At 36.0% G+C, this 14,100-nt stretch overlaps 1 long non-coding RNA gene across 1 annotated transcript in view; it reads right to left on the bottom strand.

The window, feature by feature from the left end:
• The window catches only part of LOC141519948 (uncharacterized), a 45,779-nt gene that overhangs the window by 17,278 nt on the left and 14,401 nt on the right, over positions 1-14,100 (bottom strand). The window contains exon 2 of the long non-coding RNA XR_012477481.1: positions 12,216-12,316. This is a non-coding gene — a long non-coding RNA (uncharacterized LOC141519948). The remainder of the gene's footprint in view (positions 1-12,215; positions 12,317-14,100) is intronic.

The following is a 14,100-nucleotide window of genomic DNA, read 5'->3' as shown; positions in this document are numbered from 1 at the left end:
TATACCCAAGGTCATACAGATAATAATTAATCTTAGAGGCAAGACTAGAAGTCTTCTAACTCTAAATTCTTTGTCCCCCCCCAGGCTCTCCCTGCCTCACAGCATAAATGGATGGGACATGGCAGAAATGTGACTTTTATGAATCAAATGCATCTGACACTTACAACCTTTCTAATTGTTACATGTAGATATAGTAGTAATTCTCCAAAGTTTCTCTAAGCTGTTTCAAGAATAGATGTAAAGAAATGATCTCCATCATTCATTCAGGTGCATAGATTTGTGGGGTACCTGAAGGTAATTAGAAAGTGATCAAGGCAACATGGTACAATGATAGCAGTATGATAGCTTTAGTGACTGAAATACTGAATTCAAATCTCACTATTACTCACTATTAAAGTCTCAATCTCACTGACTCTCAGTTTATTCATCTGCTAAAGGATGGGGTTGGACTAGTTAGCCCCTGGGATATGGAACTTTCAGTTCTATATCTTTAAAATTATAAATTACCTCACCTCTCTATGCCTCAGTTTTTCCCTTTGTGAAATAGTATGTTTGGATAAGATGATCCCAAAAGCGCATTAGATTCTTCTACCCAATGACACTGACCTCTTGACTGTTCCATAAACAAGACATGCCATCTCACAGCTCCAGGTATTTTTTCTCGTCAACACCCCTCCCCACCCCATGTCTGAAATGCTCTCCCTCTTCTGCTCTGACTACTGACTTCCCTGACTTCCTTTATATTCCAACTAAAATCCCATCTTTTAAAGGAAGCTTCCCTCTAGTCCCTCTTAATCATAGTACCTTCCTTTTGTTAACTTTTCCCTATTTATCTAGTGTATAACTAATTTGCTTGCATGTTGTCTCTTCCATTTGATTATGAACTCCTTGAGGGAAGAGACTGTCTTGCAGTTTTTGTTTCCCCAGGACTTGGAATCCTGACTGGCATAGTACTATGCTCTTAAATTTTTTTTGGTGATTAATATTCTATGAACATCTCTATGAATCATGTTCAATTGCACAAAGACAATGTAGTGTTTAATAAATGCTTGTGGAGTGAATGAATAATATATTTATAGGTTGAGGTTGAAGCAATCTGTGCATTGCTAAATGATGAATATATTATACAAGCAAACTATAGAATGAAAGTGTGTCCAAGAGTTGGAAGGAACCTCTCAGTGGTCACTTAGGAGATCCCATTATCTGAAGGGAAATCAACTTCTCACAACATCCCTTGACAATTGGTTACCTAGCCTTCACTTAAAAATCTATAGTAAGCAATGGAAACTCACTAATTCTTCAGACAGGGTATTTTCTATTTTTACAGATCTCTTAGAATTTTTTTCCTAAATTAAGTTGAAGCTTGAAACTTTCTACTCATTGGTCCTTCTTCTAGTCTCTGGAATCAATGGGCCAAGAAGAATAAAATCGATCTTTATCATTGATTTTGTAGGGGAGGTGTAGGTAGCTCTTAAGGAGGAAATTTCTCTAAAAATGCATATAAAGAATTCTGCACCTTAGAATTTTAAAAACCATCAATACATAGAGAAATCAAGAGATTTGCTCAAGGTCACAGAGTTAGTGTGTTTCAGAATAAGGATGTGAAGTCAGATTTTACTAGTACCAAGTTTGATTCTAATCATTATGCTACACTACCTAGTTTTTTTGACAAACTTTCAGATATCTGAACTCTACAGTTATGGTTGACATTAAGTCTTCTTTCTTTTAAACTAAAGGATTGGAAACATTTAGTCAGGAACTTCCATGGGTATGATTCTTAGAGACATACAAAGGGGGAAGGTATGATACTTAGAGACATACTCAGGACTTAGAGACATATAAAAGGGGTGGGGGGGAAGCAAACATGGTCTCTACCTCAGTTACAAACGTTCAGTATCTGAGTTAGAAAAAACTCTCAAGGCCACCTATTACAATCCATACCTGGCAATGAATGCCCTAAATAACAAATGACCAGCCAGCTTCAGTGTGAGTACCTTTAGTAGAGAGTCAAGTGCATTTCCCAAGACATTCTATTTCATTTTTTGGACAGCTCTGATTATTAAGGTTTTTTTTTTATTTTTCCCTAATGACCAATTGGCCCTCAATTTCCAAGGACCAGTCATAAACTAATCTCCTTTTTCTTAAAAATAACCCTTCAAATATGCTTATCAAATCCCCCCTTCCTAAGTCTTTTCTTTTTTTAGAATTAACATTTCTTGTTCTTTCAACTGATCTTTCAACTGACTAGAATTCCTAAATCTGCTCATTATCTTGACTTCTACCCTCTCTCCAGACGTGGTACGAGTGAAAGAAAGGAATATTTGCAAAAGATGTTGTGAAATTAAAAGACTTGGCAACAAATTGGGTGTGTGTGGGTGAATGTGAGTTAGGAATCTGGAATGAAACTGATAGAAAGAGGATGGTCCCTTAGGTCATAATTAGGAAGTTCAGAAAAACTGTAGATTTGGAAGGTAGGAGGGAATTTTGGATATGGTGTATTTGAGATATTTCAGTTATCCAAGAGACAGTTGGTGATTCAAGATGGAAGGACTTCTTCCAGGTTAAGACTGGATAAATATACTGAAAATTATCAGTATATAGATAATAATTGAACCTGTGGGGGGACTATTAGATTGAGCAAGACAGATCACCTAGATGAATGAGAGAAGAGAACCTGGACAGAGTTTTACAGAACACTCAGTTAGTGGGTATGACCTGGAGAAGATCCAGTAAAGAAGATGGAGAAGGAATGGTTAGCTAGGTAGCCAGAGTACCAGAAGAGAGAGTAGTATCACAAAAGCCTAGATAGGGAAACGTATCCAATAAAAGAGAATGACCAACTATGGCAAAGGCTACAAAGAGTTAAAGAAGTCTGAAACCTTAGAAGAGTCAACTACCAGATGATTGGTAGCTATGGGAGAGAGCAATGTCAATCAAGTGATGAGGTCTGAAGCCAGATTGCCAAGGACATAGAAGAGAATAATAGAAAAGGAAGGAAAGTCACTGATGGTAAGTGTCTTTCTCAAGCAGTTTATCCATAAAAAAGAGAAGAAACAAAGGACAAGTAGATCACAGGAATGGTCAGATCAAGTGAAGATTTTTTTGAAGCCTAATTTAGGCCAATTCATTGAGCTTGAGATTAGAAAACAACTAGGTATTTTTGAACCAGAAAACAATTTTAAAATTGTTATGAGGAGAGTATTTGATATGTTAGTAGTAGTTTAGGCACAATATTACAAATTGATCAAGCTTAGCACTTTTTACAATCATAAGAGTTTAAAAGAAATTTCTTAAATTCAATTCTTTTAAAAAAATCCCTAACATAGGATAAAATATTTATAGCAACAAGAGACCTCAGAGGCCAATTTATCTAATCCTTTTAATTTTAGAGAAGATATGAACTCTCTTCTAGTTATACAGATAGTAAGCAGCAGAGATGGGATTTGAATTGATTTCCTTACTTGGAATTGCACTTCTCTTCTTTCTATTATTTTTAAGCCTTAATTATTATTTTTTAAATTAAATAGTTTTAAACTAAGAAATAGTAAACTAAGAAATAGGGAATAGGATGATCCTGAAGTCAAGAGGACCTGAGTTCAGTCTCTTCCTAATTGTGTGACCTGGAGAAGTCACTTAACTAAAAGAAAGAGAGGGGAAGAGAGGGAGGAAAGGAAGGAAGGAAGAAAAGGAAGGAAGAAGGAAGGAAGAGAAGAGGAGGAAGAGAGGAAGGAAGAAAGAAAGGGGGCAAGGAGGGAGGGAGGGAAGGAAGGAAGAAAGAAAGAAAGGAAGGAAGGAAGGAAGGAAGGAAGGAAGGAAGGAAGGAAGGAAGGAAGGAAGAAAGGAAGGAAGGAAAGGAGGGAGGGAAGGAAGGAGGGAGGAAGGGAGGAAGGAAGGAAGAGAGGAAGGGAGGGAGGGAGGGAAGGAAGAAAAAAGGGGAAAATGTCAAATAGTATGTGGCTCAATTGAAAAACCAGGAACAAAGTAATAAAGCCTTGATGTGATTCATAATACTTGTGATCATACAGACCCAACATAAACTCCCTAGAAACAACTTTTGGGAGAAAAGAGTTACAGGTCTAGATACGATTTCTCTTCAAAATATCACAAGTTTTCAAACCTGTGTTCCCAAATCCCTATTATGTTATTCTCCTGTCTGGTAAAAAATGAGAGCAGAATAAAGAGTGTTAACACACTTACGTGTTTTATTTGCAAAACATGCTAGAAAAACCAGGGTCTGCCATTTGATCTCTGGGCATTTTGCAAAATAGGAATGCCTCTGAACATATTTTACAAGTAACTGCATAACTGCAGTATCAAAAGATAGGCACTGGGTAAGAATCATTGTTGCTCTGTAATATATAAGCATGACATGTTCTACTCTGCAGAGTCAAGTGGAAGTTGGCAGAGTCCAATCCTCAGAATTCTTGCTGGGAAGCAAGTTGTTGGAATGTCTGTCTGGAGTAATTGACCAGCATGAACAAATAATGAATGTTTGAAACTCTGTGGGCAACAATTCTTGAGCATTGAAGGCTTGATTGGCTCTTATGTGGTTGGAATTGAAAGAAATTTCAGCTAAGGCATGTTCACCTTTTTAACTTCATTACAGTTGAGACACTGATCATAGAATAATGAGCTTCTGCTCTCTGGGTCATTTCTCCCTCCCTGGTTACAGAGATTATCCTTTTAAGTAAAGATATTAAAAGATTTATTTCTCAGTTTGCACCCTAGAAGGGCATGTGCACTCAAATATGAACATAATATACATCCCCACCCCATGTTTGCTGAGATTAAATGTTTAAAAGCCTAAGAATTTAGTGGCAAAACTATTTGAAGATAAAAGGGATACACCCCACTACTGCCCTACAGTAGAGTAATTGCAGCTTTGTAGATAGATTTTCATTTGAAGCCTTTCTTTGAGTCTTTGAGAGGTCTATGAATCAGTGTGAGGAATAAGGTAGCCAACAGTCATTGGTCAGGGCAGGAAATCAGAACTGAAGTATTCCAAGGATCGTGATCCCAGGTGAGTAAATGCCTGAACCCAAGATCTGAAAACTAGGAAATCAGAGGATGGCAATATGCAAATATCAGTGTAATACTGAACTTTTGTCAAGAAATGGAGAAGTTGTTAAAAGGATCTTTCAGGCACAGTCTCTCCAAAGTGGGGATTCTCTTACAGTGATATGGTAAAAAAATGATAAATTAGTAATCAAAGGACTTGGGTTCAAATCCTGTTTCTAAAATATATAAGTTGTGTGACTTTAGATAAGTCATTTAACCCTCTAGGTCTGCTTTTTCCAAAATGAGGGGTTTAAATCAAAAGATTCTGGAAGAACCTAAATATGTGATTCTTGCCATTTCTCCTATTGTGAGATGAGCTGATATAGGGAGCAAACTGGGGACATTATTTGCTACAGATTATTGAGGATGATCAAGAAGGAGAGCTGGTAGAATATGTATGACTTTGGCAATGGACACATAATTCATGGTGATGAGTGTTTGGTCAGAAACAAAGAATGAAGTCCTAACAAAGATACAACAGAAGCTGGGAGACATAAGTTTTTCTCCTTGTATTATTATTATGAGGATTAGGGGGATATTCCAAGATGTTTCAGTTGAGTTTACTGGCTCATGCTGCGCTAACACAAACATGCAGGGAGTGATGAGATAAGTGTCCAATGTTCCATTTTGGTATCATTTATCTGGATTGCACCAGCTGCTCTCCCTCAGAACCCACCCCCCCTTTCACCTTTCATCTTGAGAGGAGTGCTCTAGGATACATTCCTAATACAAGTTTACATTAGGGTAATCAATTCAGGAAAAAAAGGTGGGCATTGCCACACAAGGATAGCCCCAAGTCTAAGTAAAGTAATGAAAGAGAGACAGACACAAACAGAGAGAAGAGTTAAGAGATAGACATCAGTGGACACGAGTATAAACTTGACCAGTGAGCCCTTGCTTCTATACTTTTTGCTGTTATTCCTATGGCAACAATCTATTCAACTGTCCCTAGTTTGAGCCTTGCAACAGGTCATCGGAAGTACATGGCTCAATATTTTGTAGATAAGCATCCTGTAATGGTGATATTAATATTTACATTGTGTACCTCACAGTCTTATTCTGAGGAAAGTGGTCTATAGTAAGATTATAGCTATTGTTTATTTATACATAAAATTTGCTTGAGATTTCTAATGGCCAAACAAATTTGGCACTCTAAGTGGAACAGAGCACCAATGACACTTGAAAATTTTGGAAAATGATGAGCATAAAACCCACAAAGCTGATAAGAAGACTTAGCAAAACACAACATTATTGTTGATTTCTTAGAGAAGACTGGAAAAGGGCCATGGGGAAGTTGGTTCTTTGCTTCAGTTGGGTTGAGTTGAATGCTCCAAGATTAATCAATCCATCTGTCCCTAAGTTAGACATATCATTTTGTTTACTGCATCTTTATGATCCACAATAAGTTTTTTCTCTGAATTTCTCATTCAGAGAATGATTTATAGAATCATTACTTCAAAAGGTATTGAGCTGAAACTCTGCCAAATGAATTCTTCCCAGATTCTCTGACTAAGTACAAGGTCTTGGTTTCCTAACATGCTTTCCTCTTTAGTGGAACAAATTCTCTCAGATCCCCAGAATGACTTAATTTCCCCTTCTCTCTTCCTTGTTTTTAGTCCATGCCTCCTTTGCTGCCTACTATATCAAAGATAGGTATATGGGAAAATCTTCAAATTTATTATAATGTGAATCATTTTTTTATCTTCAGAATCCTCACAAAAGCATAATCCAACTCACTTCTACTTTCTACCTTGGAAAAGAGTCCAGTGAAAGGACAAATGTCTACATGTATCAGAGACAGCGTAGTTCAATAGAAAAAGTGCTGATTTTGGAATCAAGGAACCTCAGACTGAACCCTAGCTCTGACATTTCATAACTATATTACTCTGGGCAAATCATTTATATCCTCTAGTTTCTTCAGTATCTTCACCTGTAATATGAGAGGATTAGATTAAATGTTTTCTATCTTCTATCTTTCCTCTATATGACAAAGATAACAGCTATGATGGGAAGCAGAAGGATCCCAGGTCATTATGGAAATTTGAAAGGTTTCTTGTTCCAAGGTGATAATACTGACATTAGAACTTAAATCATGAAAAAAAATTTAAATTGGAATATAAAAAAAACTAATAAGAAAACTCCTTTAGAATGCAAGTTACTTAGGGGACTGCCCTGCAATGGCCACAAGAACAAAAGACTAGTTAAGGATAATGTATAGGGCTCAAAAAGTAGACTAGTAAACCTGGGTCATGGAGTCAAGTGGAAGATGACTAGCAAGTTAGGAAGACATCAGATTGTAAAGGGCTTTAAATGCCAAATAGAGGACTTTATATTTTATCCCAGAGGAAATAGGGAGGGACTGGAACTTATTGAATAGAAGTCTTGAAATGTTCAGGCCTATAATTAGCAGCTAAGTAAAAGAATTGGAATGAGGAGAGATTTGAAGCAGGAAGACACATTAGAAAGAAAGCTATTCCAATAGAGTGCAGAACAGAAGAAACGGGGACTTGGATTAGGCTGGTGGCTGAGTAAGAGGAGAAATGTTGAGAAGATATAAGGGACAAGCTTGATAATGGACTGAAAATGTGAGGTGAAGGAAAATGAGAAGCCAAGGATGACTCCATGGAAGGAGGAGGAGGATACCTATCAGTAATAGAGTTCAGAAGAAGGAAAGGTAAGGTGAAGAGGAGTAGCATAATAAGTTCTGTTTTGGACCAATTGACACAGAATGTTAGACCTGATTCCTATAGATAATGCTGTTTCTTGTTAATAGTTCATTGTAGTGGGGCATCTAGGTAGCACAGTGGGTAGAGCACCAGCCCTGGACTCAAGAAGACACTTAATAATTATCTGTCTTGCCAAAAAAAATTACCTAACCCCATTGTCTTGCCAAAAAAAAGTTTACTGTGATCACCTCAAACTTAATCAAACTTTCTGACCTTAAGGAGAGGAAGATGAAGGGCATCATGGTGGATGAAAGTTTTAGACTTTTCAAGCTGTCAGAACAAAATGACATGATCATAAAAGGATTTGTTTTAGAATGCAAAGAAGCTGACAAATAGCTTCCCCTAAAGTAAAAAGAAAATATGGGAATGGATTCTGTTGATCATTTGAAAACAGCTTCTGAATGGGAAAAGAGATATAACTGCATTAATCTTAGAGAGGTAATTAATCTCCAGACTTTGGAGAAGAATAGTTATGTTGATGCCAAGCATAGCTGCTGAATATGAAGCAGCACTTTATGAAATCTAAGGAAATCCACTAAGTAGAGGCTAGACAGAAGAGAGAAAATAACACTCCCCAGGATGCAGAAAACCTGGGTTCGGGTACTAGTTCTACCACTGACGTGCTAGGTGATCATGACAAATCAATCTTTTTCACTAGCCATCAGTTTCCCCATCTGTAAGAGTGGGAGGAAGGATTGGACTGAATGATTTCTAAGATGCCTTCTAGTTCCATCATCTGCTATTACTTATTTGGCATTGGGAAAATCATGTAACTTTGCTGGTCTTTCCTCTATAAAATGAAGTTCATAATAAAATCATAGATTTAGAACTAGAAAGGCCCATCAAATCCTTTCCTCCTTTCATTTTACAGATGAGGAAACTGAGATGCTGAGTGATTAACTAACTTGTCCAAGAACATAAAATGAAGGATACAGAATTTGAACTCAGATCTTCCTGATTTTAACACTCTGTCCACATATGTTACCACCTACTAAGTTTTTACAAATTGATTTCAAAGGATTCTTCTAGTTTTAGTCTATGATCCAGTAGAATCAAAACTTTAGGCTTGTTTAATTTTGTATATGCATGGTATGTTTATGGATATGTATTTTTGAAGAGATAATGACATCATTACAAACTTATGAATAGACTAGGTATTACTAAACTAAAGAAATTATGAGGAAATGTGTCCCCATGGAAAAAAATGTTTTCTCTAGGTAGGATAATTGCTTAACCAGCAGTACTAATTCCTAAAATGATCTAGTCATAATTTGCATTAATTGATTGCATTAATAAATTGCATTAATTTGCCAGGTTAACTATGCCACCATTAATCTTCCTCCTTTGTATTTCCCTCTCCCAACTCTGTACTCCCACCGACTCATTTATCATCTAACTCTGTACCATCTCCAAATTATCCTTTCTCTTCTCCACCCAGTTTTCAAGATTATAAATCAGCCACACTCAAATTGTTTGGAGATCATTAGATTGTGAGCTCTTTGAGGGCAGGGTTATCTTTTGCTTTTCTTTGTATGCCTAGCATCTAATAAGGTGTCTGACACATAGAAGGCACTTAATAAATATTTATTGACTGTCTGAGAAGATGATTATGAAGTCAGTTTGAATGTCCAAGGTCAGTTCTCCCTTTTTTTTATGCAAGTAATAAAAAATGCTTTTGCAAAGGACAAGAAGAATGTAGAATGCTGAATTAATTTTTGACAACCTGAAATTGAGGCCCAAAGAAATCAAGTGTTTTATCCAAGCTAGGTAATGGTACAGCTCATACTTGAACCTAGATCCTTTGTGTTTGAGTGAAGTCTTCCTTTGATTTGAATACATTGACTTCAATATATTAACTCTAACTACTTATATTAATTATAGCACATAAAGAATTCTAAACTGGGTCACATATAAATCATTAATTACCTACTGTAGCACCATTTTCACTATACAATACATGCTCAATTAATACATATTAATTGATAGCATGGAACAATGTAACATAGGCCATAGTTGGGGCCCTTCTAGAAAAAAGCTCCCCCTTTGATAGTCTTGGAAGGCAGTGGTGGTGCATTAGGAATTAAAAAGGAGAGAAGACAACAGCATCCCAAAATGTTAGAGATGGGAAGGGCCTTCAAACTTCACTATTGTTAGGTAGGGCACCATTCTTCCAGTCATCTTCTGATTACATCAGTCATCTTTGATTCTTGCCTCTTCCTCATTTCACATTTCATTTTCAATCTCTATGTAATCTTTTGTTAAGCCTTATTGATTCTACATTCTTTTACATCAGTTCTCTTTTCCACTCACCTAGCAACCACTGATTCACTTTACCTCTTAGCTGTACTTTGATGATTATGTTCAGTCATTTCTTACTCTTTGGGATTCTATTTGGGTTTTCTTGGCAAAGATACCAGAGTGGTTTGCCATTTCCTTCTCCATCTCATTTTACAGATGAGGAAACTGAGGCAAACAAAGTTAAATGATCTGCCCAAGATGACATAGCTAGTAAGTGTCTGAGGTTAGAACTGAACTCAGGAAAAATGAGTCTTCCTAAATGCAGGCTCCATGCTCTATCCACTGCCTTTGTCTGCACTGTGTTGTATCAAAATAACCTCCTGATAGGATTCCTTGTTTACTTACCTCTTCTCTCTCCATTCCATTGTCCATTCTCCTGCTAAATTATTATTCCTGAAAAAGAGATCTAATCCATCACTCATTGACTTTCTTTGTTCAGTCCCTGTTTCCTTTAAATTAAAACATAATCCTTATTTAATATTTAAAGATTTCTAAAACATAACTTCTATCTACCTTGTCAGTCTATGTTTTCATTTTACTCTATGAACTAATCATTTCTTTCAAAATGGTCCACCAGTAGTTCCCTATGGACGGCATTCCATCTTTGGTGTTCCAAGTCTTTTCACAGCTTGTCCCCCTAAGTCTGTAATGCATGCCCAGCCCCACTTTGATCTCTTAGAATCTCTAACTTGCTTCAAAGAACAAGATGCTGTATCTGATGTGGGACAACTTCTAATCTTTCCCTTCCCCATTTTTAGTGCTCTATTGTTCTTGAAATAATTCTGTGAAATTTGTACACAATTTCTACTTGCTAATGTAAACATTGTTATCCCTGCAATAGAATAAAAGCTTTTTTGAGAGCAGCGGATGCTTTATTTCAATAAATAGTGTCCCTAGTACATCACATAGAGTCTGGAACACAGTAGTTATTTAATAAATGGCAGTTGGAATTAATGACCTTGTTTAACCTTATTTTATTTAGGCAGGTTGACTTGGCCAAGGACACCTGACTGGATAAATCAAAGAAGAAAAAAGAACTCAGATCTCTTGACTTCAAATCCTCTGATCTTTATATTGGATTATTTTTAAGGATTTTTAAGGATCAATTTCACCCCAGGAGTCAACAAGAAAGTTCAAGTTGCAATTTCAACATTCTTTGCTGGTTGGATAAAGTTAGAAAATGACCTTATATTTCCAGAATAGGTTTACTTCTCCCTCTTATCTGGGTTTCAAGGGCAACTCTCCTTTAGCCATCCCAGCAAACTAGAAGATAAAGGGATTTCAAACCTCAATCAGTTCTTTCCACCAACAATCTCACATGTAGCAAGCCCAGCAAAGTTTGACATTTCTTTCTCAGAAAAAGCTTTTCCTGCCCAGCATTGGTTGGTCTGTACACTTTTCCTCTGAGGAACTTTTAATTCAGGTTTTTAGACCTTAGAAAGCTGAATTATATGAGCATTTGCCTAATTGATGATGGATTCTTAAGCTGAATCTTATTTCCAATTCTTTATACAGCAGTTCTCAGATTTTGGTTATAAATACCCTTTACACGTACAAAAATTACAGAGGACTCCAAAGAGCTTATGTTTTTGAGAGTTATAGGTATCATTATTGATATTGGAAATTAAACTAGTAATTTTAAAATATATTAACTAATTAAAATAATAATAAACCAATTACATATTAACATAAATAACATTTTCCATGAAAAATACTATTTTTATGAAGCAAAAATTAATGAGAATAGTAGCATTGTTTTATATACTGTTGCAAATCTCTTTAATATTTGGAGTAATTCTTTATAATTAACCAGATTTTTATTCTTGATTCTTCATAGAATCTCTTACAAATAAGTTTTTTTTTAAATATAGGAGGAAAATCTGTTCTCATATAGATAGATGGATGGGAAAGGGAGCAGTATTTTGTTAGGCAAATAACTTAGTATTATTATGAAACTAGCTTTGGCCTCACAAATTCCTTTAAATGGTTTTGGGGACATTTTGAGAACTATTGCTTTAGGAAAAGACAGAGTCTCATGTTACATGCCTCTTGTGTTTTTTGGTTTTGTCACATTTTTGAGTCTTTGGTCTACCAACCTCCCAATGTAACCAACACATAGATATGCTAACATACCATTTCCTTCTAGCATGAGGGCAGTGAGGTATCTTATCAATGAAAGGTTCAGTATCCTTCTGCAGATCTGCTGTTATCAATTGGAAGTTGAGTTGATAAATCTGTAGAAGAGACAACTATAAGAATGCCATGGATCAAGTGGTAGTAGGCAATGAAGGAAAATATGGAAGTGTCTTAATGAAATGAAGAGAATAAACAGACAGGAAAATACTATAAGATCAGGTGTTTTCCCACCAATTAAAATGAAACAAGGCAGTATAAGTTATGGATCATTCACGTTATACCTGACTATACTTTCTCTAAGGAGAGAGGCTAAAGGCACAGTCCTAAGATCATTATGCATCTCAAACCACTCATCTAGGATAATAGGGAAGCTGAACCTAAGAGAAGACTTACAGAGATGGTAGAAGATGAGTGGTATGTATCATCTTCTGTCTTATATATTGGAATTAAGTAAAGAAGACAGTTACAAATCCTGTCTCAGACACAAGCTATGTGATATGGGCAAGTCACAACCACTCTAAGACTCAATTTCCACATTTGAAAAATGGGGATAGCAATATCTGTAGCACCTGCCTTACAGAGAGGATCAAAGGAAATCTTTGTCTTAAGAACTTTCTAAATTTAGAAATCATTCTATAAATTTTAGTTATTTCTCCCCTTCCCAAAACAATCCTTTCTTCAGACCATTTCAATGATAGAACCATTCTCCATACCTGAGGTTAATAATCATGAAACATCTTGAATTCCATACATTACTTATATCAAATAAGTCACCAAGGATAAAACCTTCTCCTGTTTCTTCTTCCTTCTGTTTCCAGAATCCCTATCACCTCTCACTTGGACTGCTATAAAGGATCCTAAAAAGCTTTCTTTTTCCCTCCATTTCTCCTTTCAAACTATTCTGCACACTGTGAGCAGTGATGCTACCTAAAACAATGCCTTTATTTTTTATTTTAATTTTATTTTTTTCCAATTACCTATAAAGATAGTTTTCAACATTCTTTTTTGGGGGTTAAGATTTTGAGTTCCACATTTTTCTCCCTCTTTCCCTTCCCTCCCCCTTTCCCATAATAGTGAGTAATCTGAAATTGGTTATACATGTACAATTATTTAAACATATCTCCCTTATTAGTAATGTATGAAAAAATCAGAACAAAAGAATAAAAAACATGAGATAAAAACATCTAACAATTTTTTTTAAAAATGAAAATAGTATGCTTTGACCTGCATTGAGGCTTCATAGTTCTTTTCTAACTATGGGTGGTATTTTCTATCACAAGTCTTTTAGAACTGTTTTTGATCACTAAATTGTTGAGTAGAGCTAAGTCTATCATAGTCAATCAACACAATAATGTAAAACAATGTCTTTGGCATGTCATTTAGTTGAGCAAGAACTTTCAGAGAATCACTTCTGCCTACAGGAAAATAACCCATTTTCTTACCCATTCTTGAGCAATTTGGTACCATAATATATCTCCAATTTCAACATCTACCTTTACTCTGTTATCTAACATGAAACATTTACTCTAGTTAGCCTGGCATATTGTCTTTTAAATACAATTTGCTTCTCTCCGGGCTTTGCTTTGGTCAGAACAATAGAATAGTGAGCCTCAAAACTCAGCTTGACTAGAGTTGGTAAATCCTTGTTATTAATAGGGAAGTATCCTCTTGTCAAAACTTCTTTGTCCCTAGGAGAGAAAAAAGAATTTCTCCACTGGTTCTCATAGCTAGAAATGCAGCAGATGTGATGTCATTTCCAATCCTCAAGAGTGTAGAAGAGGTTTAGTTCCTAGCAAGAAGGGATCAGAACTGACAAGGTAAGATTGAGATGAGGGCTTAAAGACAAAGAGATTCAAAAAGGCTTGATCTTTGCATCTTCTTT

This window comes from Macrotis lagotis, chromosome 4 (genome assembly GCF_037893015.1).
Source record: "Macrotis lagotis isolate mMagLag1 chromosome 4, bilby.v1.9.chrom.fasta, whole genome shotgun sequence".
NCBI classification, from domain to species: Eukaryota; Metazoa; Chordata; class Mammalia; order Peramelemorphia; family Peramelidae; genus Macrotis; species Macrotis lagotis.
Note: the sequence above shows the minus strand (reverse complement) of the source record. Positions and strands in the feature narration are given on the sequence as shown.